Source organism: Bos mutus, chromosome 21, assembly GCF_027580195.1.
Source record: "Bos mutus isolate GX-2022 chromosome 21, NWIPB_WYAK_1.1, whole genome shotgun sequence".
Taxonomy (NCBI): domain Eukaryota; kingdom Metazoa; phylum Chordata; class Mammalia; order Artiodactyla; family Bovidae; genus Bos; species Bos mutus.
The window spans coordinates 45,443,581-45,464,336 of NC_091637.1; the positions used below are offsets into that span (position 1 = coordinate 45,443,581).

Genomic DNA, 20,756 nt, shown 5'->3' on the forward strand with positions numbered 1-20,756 from the left:
TAACAAATTCCTTCACTTCCTGGCCCTTTGCATTTACAAATAAGGTTTTTTATATCCTATAAATGAGAATCAATAAATTTAATGAGCGTCATGCTCTTTACTGGTACTTTATCCCCCGTAAGGTTAATTTTCATGGCATAAATTACCCCTCAGAAAAAAGGCACATATTCTTGCAACAACTATAGAACTACAGGAAATGAAGATTAATTGGCTGAGAGGTATAAGTGCATCATCGTTAAAGAGTCTGGAGTTCAAAAACAAAAGAATTGTACTATTGGAGTTCCAAGGTAATTATATAACTAAGAAATATTTTCCCTCCTTATCTATATTTACACCCATTGTGAATCAAGAAAAAGATACTGAGATAGAAGAAAGAGGCCTTAAGAACATTTTTGAGGTTATACAGTAAAAACTTCTCTTTATCAAGAAAACCTAATTAGGTGATGATATATGAGCTACTTTAGGTGTGTAAGTAGCTACCCAACTCCCGAGGAGTTCATGAGTGACTGTTTAACACATACATTATTTTTTTATATAACATTAGTCTTTAACAGTCATTTGCAGCGTAAGAAGCAATCTGAATAGACCATCATCCTTAGATGTCACATGAGTAAAGAATGTATTAATAATAGAAGTCTAAATATTAATTCATTGCACAGTTGAGTGTGCCAAGTCTTATTGCTAGATTTGCTTGATTGAAAATCTATTCCTCTTCTCAGTGTCCCATACAATTTCACAACATAATCCCTAGACTCGATGACCAGAATGGTGGCAGTGTCAGTTAGGATTTGGTTGCTAAGTTTGAATTTATGACCAAATTGTTGATGAAAGCATTTTGTATCCCTAGGTGGTCAGTACACAACAGATCACCTTGTACTTTTTTGGTTAAGATGTTATCACTGTCCCTGCTTTAGGCAAAAAAACTAATAAAGAAGTTAAGTAGTTTCTAAAACCATGTTATGAGTTACTCAGTGGAGGAGTTTGGACTGGTACTGGGAACCTCTAGGTTTTGATTCAAGACATGTATGTTCTCTAATAGAAATGTTTTTAAGTTTTTCAAAATTGCAATAAAGTGGAAACAATGGCAGACTTTTTCTTTTTGAAGAAAATTTCAATAGTCTTTACATAAATAGCTGACAACTTAAAAATGAAACCAGGTTCAAACCTAGAGCAAGAGTGCACATCCAGGTTTGTTGTACAAATTGAGTGAAATACGAATTAAAAAATAAGCATAAGTGGGCAGAAGTTAAATGGGGATACTAAAGAATATGTCACTAACCCCCACATCTTTCCTGCTTTTCTACTTGGCTTGTAATTTTCAACTTATTTTTCCCTTTTTCCTGATGAAATTCAGCCTCAACAGTGGAAAGTGGAAGAATCAATCAATCAGTTAGAGAAAGATGTGGAGAAGGAAATGGCAACCCAGTCCAGTATTCTTGCCTGGAGAATCCCATGCACAAAGGAGCCTCATGGGCTACAGTCCATGGGGTCGCAAAGAGTTGGACACAACTGAGCTACTGACACACACACATAGGAAGGAAGAACAAACAAATTCAGTGATTAAGAAAGAAAGGAAGGAAGAAAATGGAAGGGGCGGGGGGAAGCAAACAAAAAAGGAAAGAAGGGAGAGAGGGGAGGAAGAAAGGAAAATCTGGATATAACAAATCTGATATAATAGAAGTGGACTAACTTCCAGAGGTGGAGGCCACATGGGCTGACAATCTATTTGGGTCCTGATTTTAGACGAATTTTGTCCACACCTTGAGAGGATTTTGACTAAAAAGTATAAAGCTTAACATTCTATTGTGACTGTTCAATGATGCAAAGGAGTTTTAGCAATGTATTAAAGGTCAAAAATGTTTCTTTTAAAAATATAAGGATATGAATCCTTCTTTGTCAAGCTCATTAACAGAAAATGATATCTTTATTATTTGTCAGGGAATTTACAATCAATTACCATCTAATGCAAAAATAATTCCAGGAGCTAAGATTAAGTATTGTTTAAATTATGGAACCAAGCCTTATAGTCAGACATGACCTCAATAATGCAAATTTATTTGTGAATAGCTGGGAAGACTGATTCATTTATAACAACAGACAGTGTCAGGAGAAGATTAAAATATATATGCACCACATAGATGAAATAATTGTAATCAGGACAGTGGAATTACCACAATTGGAGAATTTCACTGAATAGCTGAATTTCATGTATAACACAATCAAATCTTCTGTCTCATTCCATCTCACCAGTGTTCATTTCCTGGATGTTCTGATTAATTTAAACTATGGTTAATTGAACACTGAAATATTAGGGTAACTATAGACAGGAACAACTTACTATGGACAGTTTCCACCTATATTCTAAAGACTCAGACACCATATAGATAGAATAAGACCAGTGAGGTGAATTGTGCTTTTACTAAATGTCTGTCATGGAAGTAGAGATTTTATCTGCGAAGATGTCAAAGCAGGAGCTTAAAAAACACTAAGGTTAAAGCATTCATTTGAAAAAGAGAAATATAAGTAGCTATGAATGACTTTTAGTGTTCTTTGGTAGAAAAGATTTTAAACAATTTTCAAGTTGCCATCCTGAACTAGGCTTTCATTCATCTGTTATTTTTTTATAAATGGAATTTGCCTATTCAAGTGCACTTTAAAAATGAGTCATTCTTTTCATCATGCTAAATTAGAACATTTTCCAGTAAAAGGTTTTAAATTAGAAATTTTTATAAAATAAGTATCCATACTTAGGCATTTATAGATTTATTGATTCTCAGTTTTCAGATGGAGACAGATAATTAAAACACTGGCGACTTCAACTTCTTACACATTCCCCCACTGTACCCCATGTCCACAACCCCTTTCACTAAATTGCTCGGTAGTTCTACTTTGCTCACGGAGACATCACACAATATTTTCACTGTGTAAATAACTGAAATGTTGATATTCCCATAGTGTTAGCATTTAATGTTGATGAAGTTAGTGGCCTAGGGCAAGTTATTTCTTCAAGTAACATATCTTCCTTAGACCAAAATGTGAAAGCGAGTCCCAACCAGCTCACTGTATTACTGGAGCAATATATTGACAGTCATAGAATGACAACCCCTAAAGATTTATTAGTTAAAGCTGTCTTGCATGAATTCACACAATTCTGAGCCTACGTAATGTTTAGCAACCCTTTACAGCCATTACAGTTTTAATGGTGATGTAACTAATGTAAACATTTATTAGTAATATCAATGTGTTATAACATGCTCACATACATTATGCTTTCATCCTTGTGACCATAAGCCAGTGGCATGTTTTCCTGATTGGAGTCAACCATCATTAGATACTCCAGAACATCTGAAATCATTGAGACAGGACTTATTGAGGACTCTGAGGTCTGCCAGTAGTTATTAAGTAGGTTATCAGCAAGATAAGAGATAGGACACTAAAGAGCGGTATGTCTTGCTGTTTACACTGGAAATAATAATTCTACAAAAGGCATGAAAATATAGAATGTGAGAGCTGGAAGTAACCTTGGTCTATCCAGGCTAATATGCCTATTTTACAGGCAAGGAGCCAGAGTGTTTCGTTGACTACTGCACAGTCACGCAACCAGTGAGGGAATGGTCTCTAGGATCCCAAGTCAAAAACATGGCTGAAAATAGAGGGAGTGAGAAGGAGATGAACCAGTTCTCAAGACTATGATAAGGCTATGACGGAAGGACATTAGAAGAGCAGTGAAAAAGCAACAATATGTGGCACTTGGAGGTTGTCAGAGGGTGGGGTCTTTTTTATATCTGCACCCTTTCCCTACCACATCAAGCATGGCTGTCTCTCTGCAGTATTAGCATCTGGCCATGTGTTTGTCTCAAGTCCTGTAGTCTTTCTGTCTTTAGGACCTCTCTGGTCACTTAAGGGCCATGTGTGTGGGGGTGTGTGTGAGTATGTATGTGTGGTTATTTATATTTTGACCATTGCCCTCATTTACTTACCTCCAGCATAAGAGCACTGGGGCTTCCCAGGTGGCACTAGTGGTAAAGAACCCACCTGCCAATGTAGGAGCTGTAAGAGGTGCAGGTTCTGTCTCTGGGTGGGAAGATCCCCTGGGGGAGGGCATGGCTACTCACTCCAGTATTCTTGCCTGGAGAATTCCATGGACAGAGGAGCCCGGTGGACTACAGTCTACAGGGTCACAAAGAATCAGACACTACTTAGCGACTAAGCACGTATGCACAGCATAAAGGCAACAGATTGACAGTTAAAAAAAAAAATCCTGTAACATGCAACAACTTGGATGAACCTAGAGAATATGATGCTAGGTGAAATAAGCCAGTCACAGAAGCACAAATACTGCTTGGTTCCCCTTCTGTGAGGTATAATATCTAAAATAGTCAAACTTGTAGAAGCAGAGTAGAATGGTGGTTTCCAGAAACTTGGATATAAAATTTGTCATGCAAGATGAATAAATTCTAGAACTGTGTACAACACGTGCTCCTAGTTGACAACCTTGTGTTATAGACTTAAAAGTCTGTGTAAGAAAGTAGGTCTCATTTATTATACACGCAAGTAAATACATAAATTTCTTCTAATCTCAAAGAAAGTATTCAAATTTAAGGATGGGCCAAAAAGAATGCCACCACCATTATTTAAAGAAAAACTAAAATATTTTAGATATTTTGCTGATTATCTTTCCATTAACTCAACCAGGGTTTGAGCTGAGGAGGTTAATGAAATATTTAGAGAGTGTTCCCTAATCTGTTTATTTCCTCTTTTTTTTTTTTTTTTTTAGGAACTAATGGAGTCTTTGAATAGCTGCTTCAGGAAGATAATGAAACTCATGATTTAGGGCTGTAGAAGAACCCACAGGAGGAAGTTTCACATTTGGTGAGTCAAATACAATTTTTGCAGGGCTTTCTGCTTTGAAAACCCCCTGAAATTTGCTTAGTGGTTTTGTGATTCAGGGCACATATCAAATATTGAAAAGCTACTAGTGAACAGAATGGTAAATTCTCTCTCAAAGGCAATCAGAGGCCCTCTAAAAACTTGCTGTTCTAAACCTACTGCAAAATCAAAATTGCTCAAAAGAACAACCATCCCCAAATGTTTGTTTCTCTTGTCAGTGAGCCAAGATGAATGGTAAGTTCAAAAGGTCTTAGTGTTATTGCTTTGTCCATCCATCTGTTTATCCATTCATCCAGCCACAGTCTATTATCTGTATGATTTGAGGCTGGGTGGTATCCTAGAATATTCTAGACACAGTAAAGCAACAGAATGCTCACAAATTTTCTTTGACTTGAGACTGCCTAAGTCTTTGATGCCTTTTCAATAAAATGTGCTGTAGAGAATATAATGACTAAACATAGTCTTGCTAAAGCAGAGTGACATAGGTATGAATTATTAAGTCTTGGCTGTCTCTGAATTTTTAGTGCCATATGTTGTAGGTTGTTTTGTTTCAATGCAAGTGACTACATTGTTTGTTAAAAATTTAAAATTTTCTGACAAACCAGAAGTACCTTTTCCAAGTCTGAGTATTTGGTGCTTATTCTTCCCAACGGAAATAAATACCTTTTCATAGTTTTTATGTCAATAGGCTCATAATTTATGTTGTTCTGCATCTGGCTTTTTTCACTTACTATATTCAGCTGATATTTCCTTGATCATTGTAGTTATTCCCCCAATCTCTCTGTGGTTAGTAAGGAATGTACTTTTATCTTTGGTTTAATAATCACATTCATACATTAGGCAGAAAGAGGAACTATATTAATATTCATTTGGTCGTAATAGTGAATATTGTGAGGCAATTGCGGAGGGATTGCCAAATTGCCAGCCTTTACTGAAGAGTGGAAGAAGTAAGAGAGGCAAAAATGTCAAGCTCATTGTCTGTGCTGGGAAGTTAAAGTGGCGGTTCTCCTGTTAGTGTCATCAGTGGGGAAAACACTGTCTGAACTTCATAGTGAGTGACACATGGGATTGAGACAGACAATTGAGATCCTTTTGTGGGCTAACTTTCAGGTCTGATTAGTTCTGTGGCTGAGAGGGTTAACCTTTACTGAGAACAAGTGCCTCAGTAAAAGAGAGACCATTTGAAACCCGGCAATGCTGAGTGCAGTTATTTCAGTACTTTTCCTCCTCTTTTGAGCATGATTAATCGGTTGCTATTTCACCCATATATTTTATATTGAAATCTTAATAGTTTTCTAATAGATTGCCAAGAATGAAAGAAACTAGCTGACCTGTTTCCTTCGTTTTGTTAATTCTCTTGCCTGCTTTACACTCCGGTGAAAAGATGTTGATGCCTAACCTCTCCAGATGCCCTGATGAATTATGTCATTATAAATGGCATATTATAACTGGGCCTCTGAAACCACAGGGGGAAGAATTCAATTTCATTCACAAAGAACCCTGAAGCAGTTTTAACTCTTGCCTCAGATGCTTGGAGTTGGTTGACTTCACCAGTTGTGATCAGTCCTGGTTGGAATGCAGTCTCATTACACTTCAGGACCAAATCCTGGCTTCTCAGTGTTAACCAAAGCTGCCCTCTTCCTCAGAGACCTGAACCCCCTCCCACAACCCAGGGGAGTGTAAACAAATCCCTCTCTCTCAGAGTTACATGAAAAGCCAAGTCATCATCTGACACAATAAAAATAAGCCGGTGAAGGAAAGAACCAATCAAACCTCTTTGATTCTGCGACTTAGGGAAAGCACTTAGGAAACCTCATAGTCTGCCCATCAGAGGGGGAAAAAAGGCTCCAATTAAATGGGAAGAGTACTCATTTTAAGCACTCTAAAATGTTAAGATTTTTAAAATACAGTGCTTAACGTTCTGTAGAGCTACAACAAAGAATACACTAACCTTAGTATTACACGCCGTTTCTGCTAAGCCATTTTGTAATGTACCTTTAAAAAAATGTCATGGTTTCTCACAATAAAATGCCCCCACCTCGCTTGCTGATGGCCCGCACATTTCCAGACATGTGAATTGTTAAAGTTTGAAGTTTTAGTGAGGCTGGGAGCTTGAAGGTAAAGCTCATGCCAATAATGTTGTTGCATGATGCTCAGAACTATTATTGCTGAAAGAAACTATTATTTTCTATCAGGATATTTTCTCTGTACGAATAGGCCACTTTTTGTCAGGTCAGTTTCATCTACGTTGTCTATGTTCTGGAAAGTAGGATTAATCACCTGTTAGTCCTTTTTCTTCTGTTTTTACCCATACAACATGATGCTTCCTCTTCTTTCATAAAGCATCATGCCCTTGCCTTCCTTCCACTGAAACCTAATATTCTGGTATTTCACTATATTAATTTTTTCTACTTTTTACATGGTTGTGGAAATTCTTTGCTTTTCCCCTCCTCATACATTGAAGCTAGAACCCTTCCAAACCTCTTGAACAGAATAATAAGAGCACTGTCCACTGGAATGAAATGTTAGGAAAAAGTCAGAGATTTTTTTAAAAAAAGAAAGTAGAGAGGTTTTAAGAATACTTTAGGACTGTAGGAAAAAAGAAAATACAATTACCATAACTATATTAGAATTATAAAACTTTAAGGTAAAACAGGAACCCGAGAGACAATCTATACTTAACCCTTTGTTTTACATGTTAAGAAATGGAGGCATAAAGAAAGAAGTCTGCTAAATCATATACCTAATGAGTAGCAGAGGGACTGAACCTACTGTTTGGTTGAGTCAGATATCTTCCAATTTTACATGTTGAATTTGGGATGCGGCATTTTAAAACTCAGCTGTGGGTCAAACATAGTGTTTTAAAGTGTATATTTTTTTGAGTTTTTAAAAAGCTGAGAGCCGAAGAATTGATGCTTTTGAACTGTGGTGTTGGAGAAGACTCTTGAGAGTCCCTTGGACTGCAAGGAGATCCAACCAGTCCATTCTAAAGGAGATCAGTCCTGGGTGTTCTTTGGAAGGACTGATGCTAAAACTGAAACTCCAGTCCTTTGGCCACCTCACGCGAAGAGTTGACTCATTGGAAAAGACCCTGAGGCTGGGAGGGATTTGGGGCAGGAGGAGAAGGGGACGACAGAGGATGAGATGGCTGGATGGCATCACCGACTCTATGGACATGAGTTTGAGTGAACTCTGGGAGTCGGTGATGGACAGGGAGGCCTGGCGTGCTGCAATTCATGGGATTGCAAAGAGCTGGACACAACTGAGCGACTGAACTGAATGTGTCCTAAATATATAATTGTAATATAAATTTAGAAAAGCACTCAAAGGGCTATTTATGCCAATTGCACAAATGATATACTCTAAAAAATTTATGAATATGTATTACCATCATTAATGGTGTCATAGGTCTCTAACGAGAATTGTTTGTGTGTGTGTGTGTGTGTGTGTGTAAGTACACAAATTCCTTTGTGAGAGACCATGGAGCAAATGGATCCAGATACAATCAAAATCGCACTAACTCTTTTGTCTATTTCTGGCATTCGCTTTGACCAGAATAGCTTTTTGAAGTTTAGAAGTGTTTGCTCTCTTTCCCTAGTTGGTGATTATATATCCAATGACAGTTTAAACTGAAGTAGGAATGTGGGGCAGGTTAATTGGTCTGTTTGTGCTGTCCATCTTTCTACCTACAGATCTGCTCGGGTTTGAGGGAGTAATAAATAGCACCAGCACCTGTTTGTCCTCCCCGGTTTCTGTACAAAATAAATAAGCCAGAAGAGCCAGAGCCTCCTCCTTTCTGAGGGAGTGGAAAAGTGCCCAGGAGCACTAGAGCTAGTGGAGCTCTACGCTCTTGGCAGAAAACTTACAGTTTGTGAAAGTGTTGCCACTTCTTCTCAGTGAATTGACCTCCTACTATGGCCCAGGCACTATGCAAGGCACTGAAGACACAACAATAAGTAAAACACAGTCCTTATCCTTTGAGAGCTTGTAGGCATGTGGATGAAATAGATTTAAAACAAGTATTTATCATATTATCCATTAACTGCTATAAGAGAAATATGCAATATCTAGGACCATAATATCTAGAATATTAACTGTTCTGGAAATGATGCATATGCTGGGGAATAGGAAGTGTCTTTTAAGATGCTCAGCTTTATGTTTGTGTCTTCAAAATGCTGGAGATTTTCTGATGCCTGGACTGGTATTATCTATGCTTACTCATTTTGAAAATGTATTTTTTTTTTTTTTGCAGTTAGAAGGTTTTCAAATACATACTGAATGACTGATAGTTTGAGTTCAGACCAATTTCTCAGCAGCGACAAGCAAAGAATAGCCCGAGTTCAGTGTTCTGAACAAGAATTCCAATTAGTTTCACAATTGTTTGAACCAATTTCTTTTAATTAGATTTTCATTTGCTCATTGGAGTTGATGGAAGTAGACATTAATTTTGATACCTTTTAAATAACCCTAATCCTACTATTTTATATACTATGATATATTTATATATTTCATATGTTTTGCATTAAATTATAAGTTGTTAGATCTCAAAATTAATATTTTTAGTATCTGTTCAGTACAGTGGCGCCTGTCATGTTGTATGCACTCAGTATATTTTTATAATAATCTTGAGTTTAATCAGCTGGAAAGAGGCCATTGGAATCAGAAACTAGTCCTATGTTTGAAGTGAGGAGAAAAAGAGCTTCCCCTGGGATCCTGGATTGAAGATTTTTCGATACCAAGATGCCTTTTTGCAGGCTGCCCAATGTCTATTGTGGCTTTGGGAAATAAAGGAGAAAATTGCCTATTTAATGGGTTGCCAGTCAGTTCCTTCTGAGGGTCCTGTGCTTCTGAATTTGTAAGGTTTGTGATTGTGAGTTTCCTAGATTTTGGAGTGGTTTCCATGAAATTGTTAAGTGTTACCAATGTCCTGAGTACTGAGTTGAGGCTCTGAAGAGAGATTTGGCTAATAGGTTATCCTATAAAAGTTTATTTACCCTACTATGTAGTTAAAATACCATATATTTCCAACTGAATAGCTTTCTGGCACTGTAATTTCTGTAGTTCTTGTATTTTCAACTATATAAATAAATAGGCTATAATGGGCTAGCCTAGGAACCTAACCATCAATTATAATAGTGTGTTTCTATGGAAATGTAGATTTATGTGTTCTGCAAAATAGCCCAATAAATGAACTTTTGGATCACAGCTCTTTTGTAGGTTAGGAATTTCCTATGTTTGCATTTTTATTTCTTTTTGCCTTCATTCCTATCATCTCTCTTCAGCACTGAGGTCTGATGGTGATAGACTGTGATTATAAAGACACTACCTAGCTACCCTTCTTTTCAGGTAGTGAATACTAAAATAGCATGATGTGATATAATAGGAAATGGAAATGATAAGAGCTATACATTTCCTATTTTTCAGCAATGATAGAAAAATAATTGAGGTGATATTTGTGAATACTAGGAAGCAACGTGCTGTATAGAAATCTGAATGTCATTATTCCTCCACATGCTGTATGAGGAAGAAAAATGTAAACATCATTATTGTTCACCTCGCTCCTTTTATTCCAGACTGAGTGACCTCTCAGAGTCCTTTATTTTGAACAATCTAATGGGCATTTCTCAAATACCTATGGATTGCTCCTATAATCCCATTGCTTTCACACATGAAATATATAATATCACAGCCAACCTCCAATATGATTTTTATTTATAAATTTAACAGGGTGGGAAAATCTGTTTCCACTCCTAGGGAAATAATTTTTAAAGGCAAGAAAAATGCATTCTTGGACAAGAAGCTGGCGAAAGCAGGAAGGTCACTGTTCAAGGACTATTAACCTGTCACCACGTGGTACTTTAATGGCCAACATTAAACATGTACTATTTTGCTGTAATTTTACGGAAAAAATACACCTTGGTAGAGAAACCTTGATTGTATTTTAGAAGTTCTGTTAAGTCTCTTTCTTACAAAATAAAATAGTAACAACATTTTAGGAAGAGAAACACTAATACGGATTTCTTTTTCAGAAACTATTCAATAAATGTTTAAACAAGCTCTTGCTGAGTTCGTGGCACTGTACTAGGTACCAAGGGGGTATAAAGAGGAATTAAATGCAGCCTTTGATCTCAGAAAAAAAGAAAAGAAAAATGTTTTGTCACATCAAGAGGCTGGCTAGGTGGTGGGGTGGGCAGGATCAGAGAACTCTTGACTTTTTCAGTAAACTCCTGACGTGCACACTGAGGGAATATGAACAAGTGTGGGGTATTTAACATGCTCCCTCTGCCTGTTCTTCCTCTATAACTAGACGCAATAGCAAAGCTCTGGCAAAGGCTAACAAGGAGAAAAATAAAAGCTGAAAGTTCTAATCAAAACTCTAATCAGAAAAATGACAACTGGTGAAGATTATTAAATTTTCTTTGCTCCCTTGATGAATTTAATAAAGAACTAATCAAAGATCATTAGAAGGCTTTTGTGCCTGGCTTACATTGTAACTGGATTGCAATCTGAATTTGTTTTAGTGGGTTTCCAGGGTTGAATTGGATGTGTAAATACATGTAAAAGTATAGGTGGTTAGACAATTTTTTTAAAGTATTTTTTAGTTAAGATACAAACCTATGAAAATGTATAAGCTGTTTATTGTGCTCATCTACTCTGCCAACTAAAAATATAGAGGATTTTGATTTTGATCTTTAGTAATTAGAGTTTTAAAAATTTGTATCAGTGTCTAGCTCAAAAAATTTCTAATGATCTTTGATTAGTTCTTTTCTTAAATTAACAGGAAAACAAAAAATGGTATCATTTAATTTCTAGAGCATAAAAATATGTAAATAACTCTAACTACCAGAGCCACTAGAAATTTATAGAAAATTATGGTAATATCTGAAGAGCTTTCTCACTCTCCCTCCACCCATTCCTGAACATTTGCTTAATGTTCCTTGTTTTCAAATGATCTTCTCATAGTCTTCCAACTACATTTTAAGTACTGCATTTATAGTGTCTCATAAAATCTGCATTTTAACTTCTTTCTTTATGACATCTGTGCCCCTTTCATTTCTGTTGCTCATATTTTCATGGCTCAGAATCTGTTAGGTATAAAGCAGTCTGCTTCCCAACCCTCAATACCACAGAAACTCAGGAACTTAAGATTCCTGTTAGTTCTTATGTTCTCCTATGTCAAGGCACCTGCTAGTTATCTGAATCTATGACATCTGATTTCGATTTGTCTTAGCTGAAGAATACCTCTATGCTTATCAGAAAATAATCAGCTTATGTTAATATTAAAAGAGCTTAAGCTGTGCTTTGAGCTTTTTTGTTTAAGTCTGGTTATATCCTTAGTAAAGTAATTCTTAGGCTTCTACCATTCTATTTGCCAGAATAGAAAAAGTATTCTGAAATTACCAGGGTGAGTAAAGAAAATGAAGGAAATAGTAGGTGCTTTCAAAAATGAAATAAAAATATTAGACTCTTACAATGTACCTTTTATTAGATTCTACAGATAAACTTGATGAATTTTATGTTTTCTATTTACAGCAAAATTAGGTATTTAAAGGGGTAACTCAACTCTGAGTGTACATTAGAGAAACACCTGTTTCTGTACTAGTTCTTACCTTTCTTTTTTAAGTTAAAATATCTTATGACTATTTCAAGCTTATAGAAGAATTTTCAAAACTGTATGAGATGGATAATGTAAAACTCTACATCCATTACATCCATGAAGCTCATTGACTAAGTTTTTGTGGAAGCAGTCAGCAATTTAAATCTGGATTTGAGCCCCTGTTTCAAAGGAAAGTAGATGGAAATATGAAACTAGACTCTGAACTCTTTATATTCAATGTTAAATGAAATTAAATGATAAATTCCCAGACAGCACTGGAATGGAGAAGAATGCTTTATTTAAAAATCAAAAGCTACCTTCTAGCATCATCCTGATTACAAGGGCCAGGTATTAAGATAGTTAACCCTTCAGTAGAAGAAACATGAAATGGTGTCTGTGGGAACTGCAATTACATAATTATCTCTTTCTTTAGCGTGGTTCTGAGGAAGTTTGTCTATCTCTTCATGTTTTAGCTGCCCATGTTCTCTTATTTACTCCTTCTATTGCTCTTCTTTTCTCTTATAAGCCCAAGTTTCTCTTTGGTCTGAAAGCCATCCTTTAGGTAGTTTAGGCTTGCTTCAAATAAATCTTCTCAGCTTTTAATCTTTAGTAAGAATTTTATTTATTTTTTGTTTGTAAAGGCTATTTTTGCTGCATATAAAATTCTGGGTTGATAGTTTTTTCCTTTCAGCACTTTCAAGAAGTCATTTCATTGTCTTCTGGCTACTATTATTTCTGATAAGAAGTCAGTGATAATTTCTATTTTTGTTCCCCAGTATAGAAAGTGCCTCTTTTTCTATATGAAAGTAACTGTGTTTAAGATTTTCTCTTTATCTTTGGTTTTCAGTAGTTTGGCTGTGATGTGCATTGGGGTGATTTTCTTTATATTTATTTTATGTGGATTCACTGAAATTCTTGTATCAGTATGTGAATGTTTTTCTTGATGTATGTGGAGTTTGGGGCCATTATTTCTTTAAATTTTCTTGTCCCTATATTATTCTCTTTTTCTGGGACTCAATTCCTCTCTTCCTAGGCTGCTTGATATTGTCTCATGGGTTGCTCAGCCTCTTTTTATTTTTTCAATAGACTATTTTAAGAGCCATTTTAGGTTCACTCAAATTTAGAAGGTACAAAGATTTCCCTTATGCTCTCTGCTCCCAACCCATTAAGACTCAGGCATTATGTAAGTTCTGAATGTTAGATAATAACTTTCTGTTGAGCACTTTTTTTTATCATTATTGATAACTGGAAAAAAAAAATGCACAACCTGAAAGTTGAGAGTTATGTTTTATTTGGACAAAACTGAGGCCTTAAGCCCAGCACACGGCATCTCAGATAACTCTGAAAGACAGTTCAGAAAAGGCAAGTGGGGAGCCAAGATATATAGAAGCTTTTGCAACAAAAACCAGATAGATGGAACATTTTAAAAGATTACTGTTAATTAAAGAAAGCCAGATATCTCAAGTTAAGGAATGTAGTGTTTTTCTATATGTGGGCAGATGAAGAGTCCAGGGTCACCAAAATCATTCCTTTGATGTGGATATCTGGGGTCAGCATCCTGTGCTTTCTCATCATGCATCTCCTCAGGGTTCACGGCATAGGTATGTGTATGGGAGAGCTGTAGCAGTCGACTGTTAGATGGGGGGCATTTGTTTCTGTCCTCATCTGTCTCAGGGCTCACCATTGGACCAGCTAAAATATGATGGCTTGTTGTCTGAAACATCCTTTGTTTTATTTTTTTTTTCATTTATACTACATATGTAAAGCTTCCTGCCTTCACTGTCATAGTATAATGGGACAAGCTACAAGGATAAAGCCCCTACTCACTTTCTGTGCCCATTTATCTGGGATGGGTCATTATCAGTAAATACTCAAGCCTATTGTTTTTGTGAAAACATAGTGTGCCATATAATGAATTTCCATGTACCCCAAAGTCCTTAACTTCTCTATCCTTCTGAGCCACCCTTTTATTTACTAACCATTATATATACTGTGGAAAGCCCCACACATTCTCTGATTCCTCTGTAGATTCTGAAGTTGAAACTTAGTTCTTCCCAGTTTTTCTTGCTCCAAACTCTTGCTTCTGACTTTTCCTGATTTCTTCTCTTCCCTCAGCTGTGGCTCCTACGTGCTGACCCAGGTTATTCCAGTGGCTTTTAGCTTCAAAATAGGGACTCATTGCTCTATTCTTCATGATGATTGCTTTGTGACTACCAGGGTTTCATTACATTTTGTTGTTTTGTAAGCATAATACAGGGGAATTCTAGTACAAGATAGGGAATGGTTTAAAGTTGAACATACAGTAGCTCTATTGCTAAAGTTACCTGAAATCTCTGCCTGGAGGAGCCCCTTATCAGCAACCCTCTCACTACATTTCTGAGACCTGCTGTCTAGACTCTTAAGAAAGCTTTCTGTTTTCAATCCCTCTTTCAAGGTCTGAGCCTCCTCAGCCCTGTAGTAGTGGGAGGAACCCACTCCAAAATTCCCAAAACTTTGTGATGCGGAGAAATCTGGCTCTCCCTCAGGCTCACCCTTTCCAGCTGGGCTCTCCTAGAGTCCTTAAAAAAGCACACTGGAGGCTTTCCCAAACCAAACAGCAGATTTTCTCTTTAAGAGGAACTCTGTTGCTCTCCTAGAGTAACCAGTGAAAATAGTTGTCAGCTTAAAATTTTTTTAAGTTATAGCCATAATTTCTCTGAAAATGAGTTTACATACTATTTTAAATAAAATGAATTGATGGCAGATTTCATAATGTGATGGATAAGAATGAATGGCCCAGTTGTCAAGGAAGGTGATTCTGAGGCAGGATAAGTCATAGGTAGAAGAAGAGAAAGAGTTTGTGATTTCTCTCTTTTCTCCAGCCATCAGTGGAACAAGATGGATTAGACAGGTGGTGACAGTTGTCTGCCTGTGTGCAGCTTCTCAATCCAGAAGTTAAAGCAATCACAAAGTTGTCACTGTGGAACCAGTGTCCATAAAGAAAAGATGAAGCTTCAACTGAGGCTGGGAGGGTGAGAAGGAATTTCTGGTGACTTTTCATATCCAGGAATGCAGTTGAGGCCTAGGGAGCTGAAAGGCTGCTTTCAGAGGTGAGAACACCCCTAGTATCACTTTAGGCCTCTACTCAGGACAATGATGGCCTCAGGGGGCAGGGGATTGGGTTTTGCAGGCTGAGGTTTGGCTGCAGGTTATCTGCATCTTCAGTATTATTTAGTAAAGATACTAAATTCTGTTTATCACATTGATTAAAATATCTATGAAGGGTGCTCTGTAGTTTAGGGATTCCCTTTCCCAAAAGGGAAACATATCCCATTGCAACAGTCTACTAAATAAATTACCTTCAGAAACTTATGAAAATTTACAGTGATGCTTATTGAAGACATATAACTGTTACAGAAATATAAAGAATATGTGACTACTTTTAGGTATAACTTTCTAACAAATTTCAACATTGTAACTACATGTTTTGTATATAATGCCTCATTTAAAAATAGATATTAAATAGAGTGTAACGGTTTGTAAAAAGACTTTTTGGAGTCAGAATAGGAAAGCTGTTCTCTTAGTGAGGATAAGCTGTTCAGTAACAGTAAAGTGATATGCACGGTTCTTGATTTTTTTCCCAATTTCTCATATCACTGATAGCAAAATTTTCTACTTATAACTTCACTTTCACACACATTGTTAGCTGAGTTACTTTTCTGTATATTTCTACAATGGGGTAAGTATTCTTTAGATTTTGAAGAAGCCCCACAAAGCTCAAATTTTTCAAAAAGTCTCTTCATAGCACATATTTATTCTAGTTGCCTTTTCTATAACATGTTACGATGTAACATGGTCTATGAATATCATTATTTTAGCTAGATGGTATTGCATAGTGGCAAAAAATAGGCCAAGAGACATACACCAGATGTTTACAGTGATTATCTTTGGGCGATGCATTGCCAGTGATTATTTTTCTTTGTTCTATTGCTCTTTGTTTTTGTTTTCCAAGATTATCACATTGGTCACTGACTAAGGTTCAAGTATAGAAGTAAAATCATAAAATACTACAGGGAAATACTAGTGAGTATTTTTATAATCTTTTGTTTAGGAAAGTCTTTCAAAGTATTACAGTGAAGTCAGAAACCATAAATGGAAAACTCACACTTTAGACTTCATGTACAATATTAATTCAATATGCTAAGTGATCACATAAAGTTAACATAACTAATAACTGTTGTGGAAATGTTTGTAAGATATATGACAAAAGTTGATATAATTCCTAAATAGTTACTATAAAACAGCATGCTGCTGCTAAGTCACTTCAGTCGTATCCGACTCTGTGTGACCCCATAGACGGCAGTCCACCAGGCTCCCCCATCCCTGGGATTCTCCAGGCAAGAACACTGGAGTGGGTTGCCATTGCCTTCTCCAATGCATGAAAGTGAAAAGTGAAAGTGAAGTCGCTCAGTCGTGTCCGACTCTTAGCGACCCCATGGACTGCAGCCTATCAGGCTCCTCCGTCCATGGGATTTTCCAGACAAGAGTACTGGAGTGGGGTGCCATTGCCTTCTCTGATAAAACAGCGTATATGATGAATAACCCAATTGAAAAATGCCAAAGGATAGAAATACAAATTTAGCAAAAGAAATGTAAATGACTTAAAACCTATGAAAAGATACATGCCCTGTCTGATAAATAGTATATGCAAAGGAAAACTCCAAGATAGTACTTTTCATCTTTAAATTGACAAATTCATAAAGAAATGAAAATGCTTTGTGTTGATTAAAATGTGCAGTATGAGACAGTCTTAACATCACTATTGGTAGAGTATAAGTTGGTTCAGTTTTCATAGATAATAGTTTGGTATCAAAGTGTTCATAACCTTTGACTCTGCCTTTTCTAAAACCAGCTTGAACATCTGGAAGTTCACAGTTCACATATTGCTGAAGCCTGGCTTGGAGAATTTTGAGCATTACTTTACTAACGTGTGAGATGAGTGCAATTGTGCGGTAGTTTGAGAATTCTTTGGCATTGCCTTTTTTTCGGGTTGGAATGAAAACTGAACTTTTCCAGTCCTGTGGCCATTGCTGAGTTTTCCAAATTTGCTGGCATATTGAGTGCAGCACTTTCACAGCATCATCTTTCAGGATTTGAAATAGCGCAACTAGAATTCCATCACCTCCACTAGCTTTGTTCGTAGTTTTCTTAGATGTTTTCTAAGGCCCACTTGACTTCTCATTCCAGGATGTCTGGCTGTAGGTGAGTGATCAACCTAATAAACACCATTGTGATATCTTGGTCATGATAAACACCATCGCGATTATCTTGGTCGTGAAGATCTTTTTTGTATAGTTCTTCTGTATATTCTTGTCACCTCTTCTTAATATCTTCTGCTTCTGTTAGGTCCCTACCATTTCTGTCCTTTATCGAGCCCATCTTTGTATGGAATGTTCCCTTGGTATCTCTAATTTTCTTGAAAAGATCTCTAGTCTTTCCCATTCTGTTGTTTTCCTCTATTTCTTTGCATTGATCACTAAGGAAGGCTTTCTTATCTCTCCTTGCTATTCTTTGGAACTCTGCATTCAGATACTTATATCTTTCCTTTTCTCCTTTGCTTTTCACTTCTCTTCTTTTCACAGCTATTTGTAAGGCCTCCTCAGACAGCCATTTTGCTTTTTTGCATTTCTTTTTCTTGGGAATGGTCTTGATCCATGTCTCCTATACAATGTCACAAACCTCTGTCCATAGTTCATCAGGTACTCTGTCTATCAGATACAGTCCCTTAAATCTACTTGTCACTTCCACTGTGTAATCATAAGGGATTTGTTTAAGGTCATACCTGAATGGTCTAGTGGTTTTCCCCACTTTCTAAAATTTAAGTCTGAATTTGGCAATAAGGGGTTCATGATCTGAGCCACAGTCAGCTCCTGGTCTTGTTTTTGCTGACTGTATAGAGCTTCCCCATCTTTGGCTGCAAAGAATATAATCAATCTGATTTCCATGTTGGCCATCTGGTGATGTCCATGTGTAGAGTCTTCTGTTGTATTGTTGGAAGAGGGTGTTTGCTATGACCAGCGCGTTCTCTTGGTAAAACTCTATTATCCTTTGCCCTGCTTCATTCCGTACTCTAAGGCCAAATTTACCTGTTACTTCAGGTATTTCTTGACTTCCTATTTTTGCTTTCCAGTCCCCTATTATGAAAAGAACATCTTTTTTGGGTGTTCTAGAAGGTCTTGTAGGTCTTCATAGAACCGTTCATCTTCTTCAGTGTTACTGGTCGGGGCATAGACTTGGATTACCGTGATATTGAATGGTTTGCCTTGGAAACAAACAGAGATCATTCTATTGTTTTTGAGATTGTACCCAAGCGCTGCATTTCAGACTCTTTTGTGGACTATGATGGCTACTCCATTTCTTCTAAGGGATTCCTGCCCACAGTAGTAGATATAATGGTCATCTGAGTTAAATTCACCCATTCCAGTCCGTTTTAGTTTGCTGATTCCTAGAATGTCGACGTTCACTCTTGCCATCTCCTGTATGAGCACTTCCAATTTGCCTTAATTCATGGACCTAACAATCCAGGTTCCTATGCAATATTGCTCTTTACAGCATTGGACCTAGCTTCTATCACCAGTCACATCCACAACTGGGTGTTGTTTTTGCTTTGGCTCCATCCCTTCATTCTTTCTAGAGTTACTTCTCCACTGATCTCCAGTAGCATATTGGGCACCTACCAACCTGGGGAGTTCATCTTTCAGTGTCCTATATTTTTGCCTTTTCATACTGCTCATGGGTTTCTCAAGGCAAGAATACTGAAGTGGTTTGCCATTCCCTTCTCCAGTGGAGTGACATTCTGTCAGACCTCTCCACCATGACTCGTCCATCTTGGGTGGCCCCACATGGCATGGCTTAGTTTCATTGAGTTAGACAAGGCTGTGGTCCATGTGATCAGATTGGCTAGCTGTCTGTGATTGTGGTTTCAGTCTGTCTGCCGTCTGATGCCCTCTCTCAGCGCCTACCATCATATTTGGGTTTCTCTTACCTTGGACATGGGGTATCTCTTCATGGCCACTCCAGCAAAGTGAACATCAAATTGCCAACATCTGCTGGATCATTTAAAAAACAAGAGAGTTCCAGAAAAACATCTATTTCTGCTCTATTGACTATGCCAAAGCCTTTGACTGTGTGGATCACAATAAACTGTGGAAAATTCTGAAAGAGATGGGAATACTAGTCTACCTGTTCTGCCTCTTGAGAAATCTGTATGCAGGTCAGGAAGCAACAGTTAGAACTGGACATGGAACAACAGACTGGTTCCAAATAGGAAAAGGAGTATGTTAGGGTTGTATATTGTCACCCTGTTTATTTAATTTATATGCAGAGTACATCATGAGAAGTGCTGGGCTGGAAGAAGCACAAGCTGGAATCAAGATTGCCAGGAGAAATATCAATAACCTCAGATATGCAGATGACACCACCTTTATGGCAGAAAGTGAAGAAGAACTAAAGAGCTTCTTGAGAAAGTGAAAGAGGAGAGTGAAAAAGTTGGCTTAAGGCTCAACATTCAGAAAACGAAGATCATGGCATCTGATCCCATCACTTCATGAAAAATAGATGGGGAAATAGTGGAAACAGTGTCAAACTTTATTTTGGGGGGGCTCCAAAATCACTGCAGATGGTGATTGCAGCCATGAAATTAAAAGAGGCTTACTCCTTGGAAGGAAAGTTATGACCAACGTAGACAGCATATTAAAAAGCAGAGACATTACTTGGCTGACAAAGGTCCATCTAGTCAAGGCTATGTTTTTTCCAGTAGTCATGTGTGGATGTGAGAGTTGGACTATATAGAAAGCTGAGCGCTGAAGAATTGATGCTTTTGAACTGTAGTGTTGGAGAAGACACTTGAGAGTCCCTTGGACTGCAAGGAGATCCAACCAGTCCCCCTAAAGGAGATCAGTCCTGAGTGTTCATTGGAAGGACTGATGTTGAAGCTGAAACTCCAATACTTTGGCCACCTGGTGCGGCGAGCTGACTCATTTGAAAAGACCCTGATGCTGGGAAAGGTTGAGGGCAGGAGGAGAAGGGGACGACAGAGGATGAGATGGTTGGATGCCATCACCAATTCGATGGACATGAGTTTAGATGAACTCCAGGAGTTGGTGATGGACAGGGAGGTCTGGCGTGCTGCGGTTCATGGGGTCACAGAGAGTCGGATACAACTGAGCGACTGAACTGAACTGAACCTTTAACTCAGCAATTCCATGTTTATGAATTTATCCTATGGTGT

The 20,756-nt window shown here is 37.4% G+C and overlaps 1 long non-coding RNA gene across 2 annotated transcripts in view; it reads left to right on the plus strand.

The window, feature by feature from the left end:
• The window catches only part of LOC138984399 (uncharacterized), a 355,695-nt gene that overhangs the window by 197,633 nt on the left and 137,306 nt on the right, over nt 1-20,756 (plus strand). For both annotated transcript variants that reach the window (XR_011461664.1, XR_011461663.1), the window contains exon 4: nt 4,778-4,872. This is a non-coding gene — a long non-coding RNA (uncharacterized lncRNA). The remainder of the gene's footprint in view (nt 1-4,777; nt 4,873-20,756) is intronic.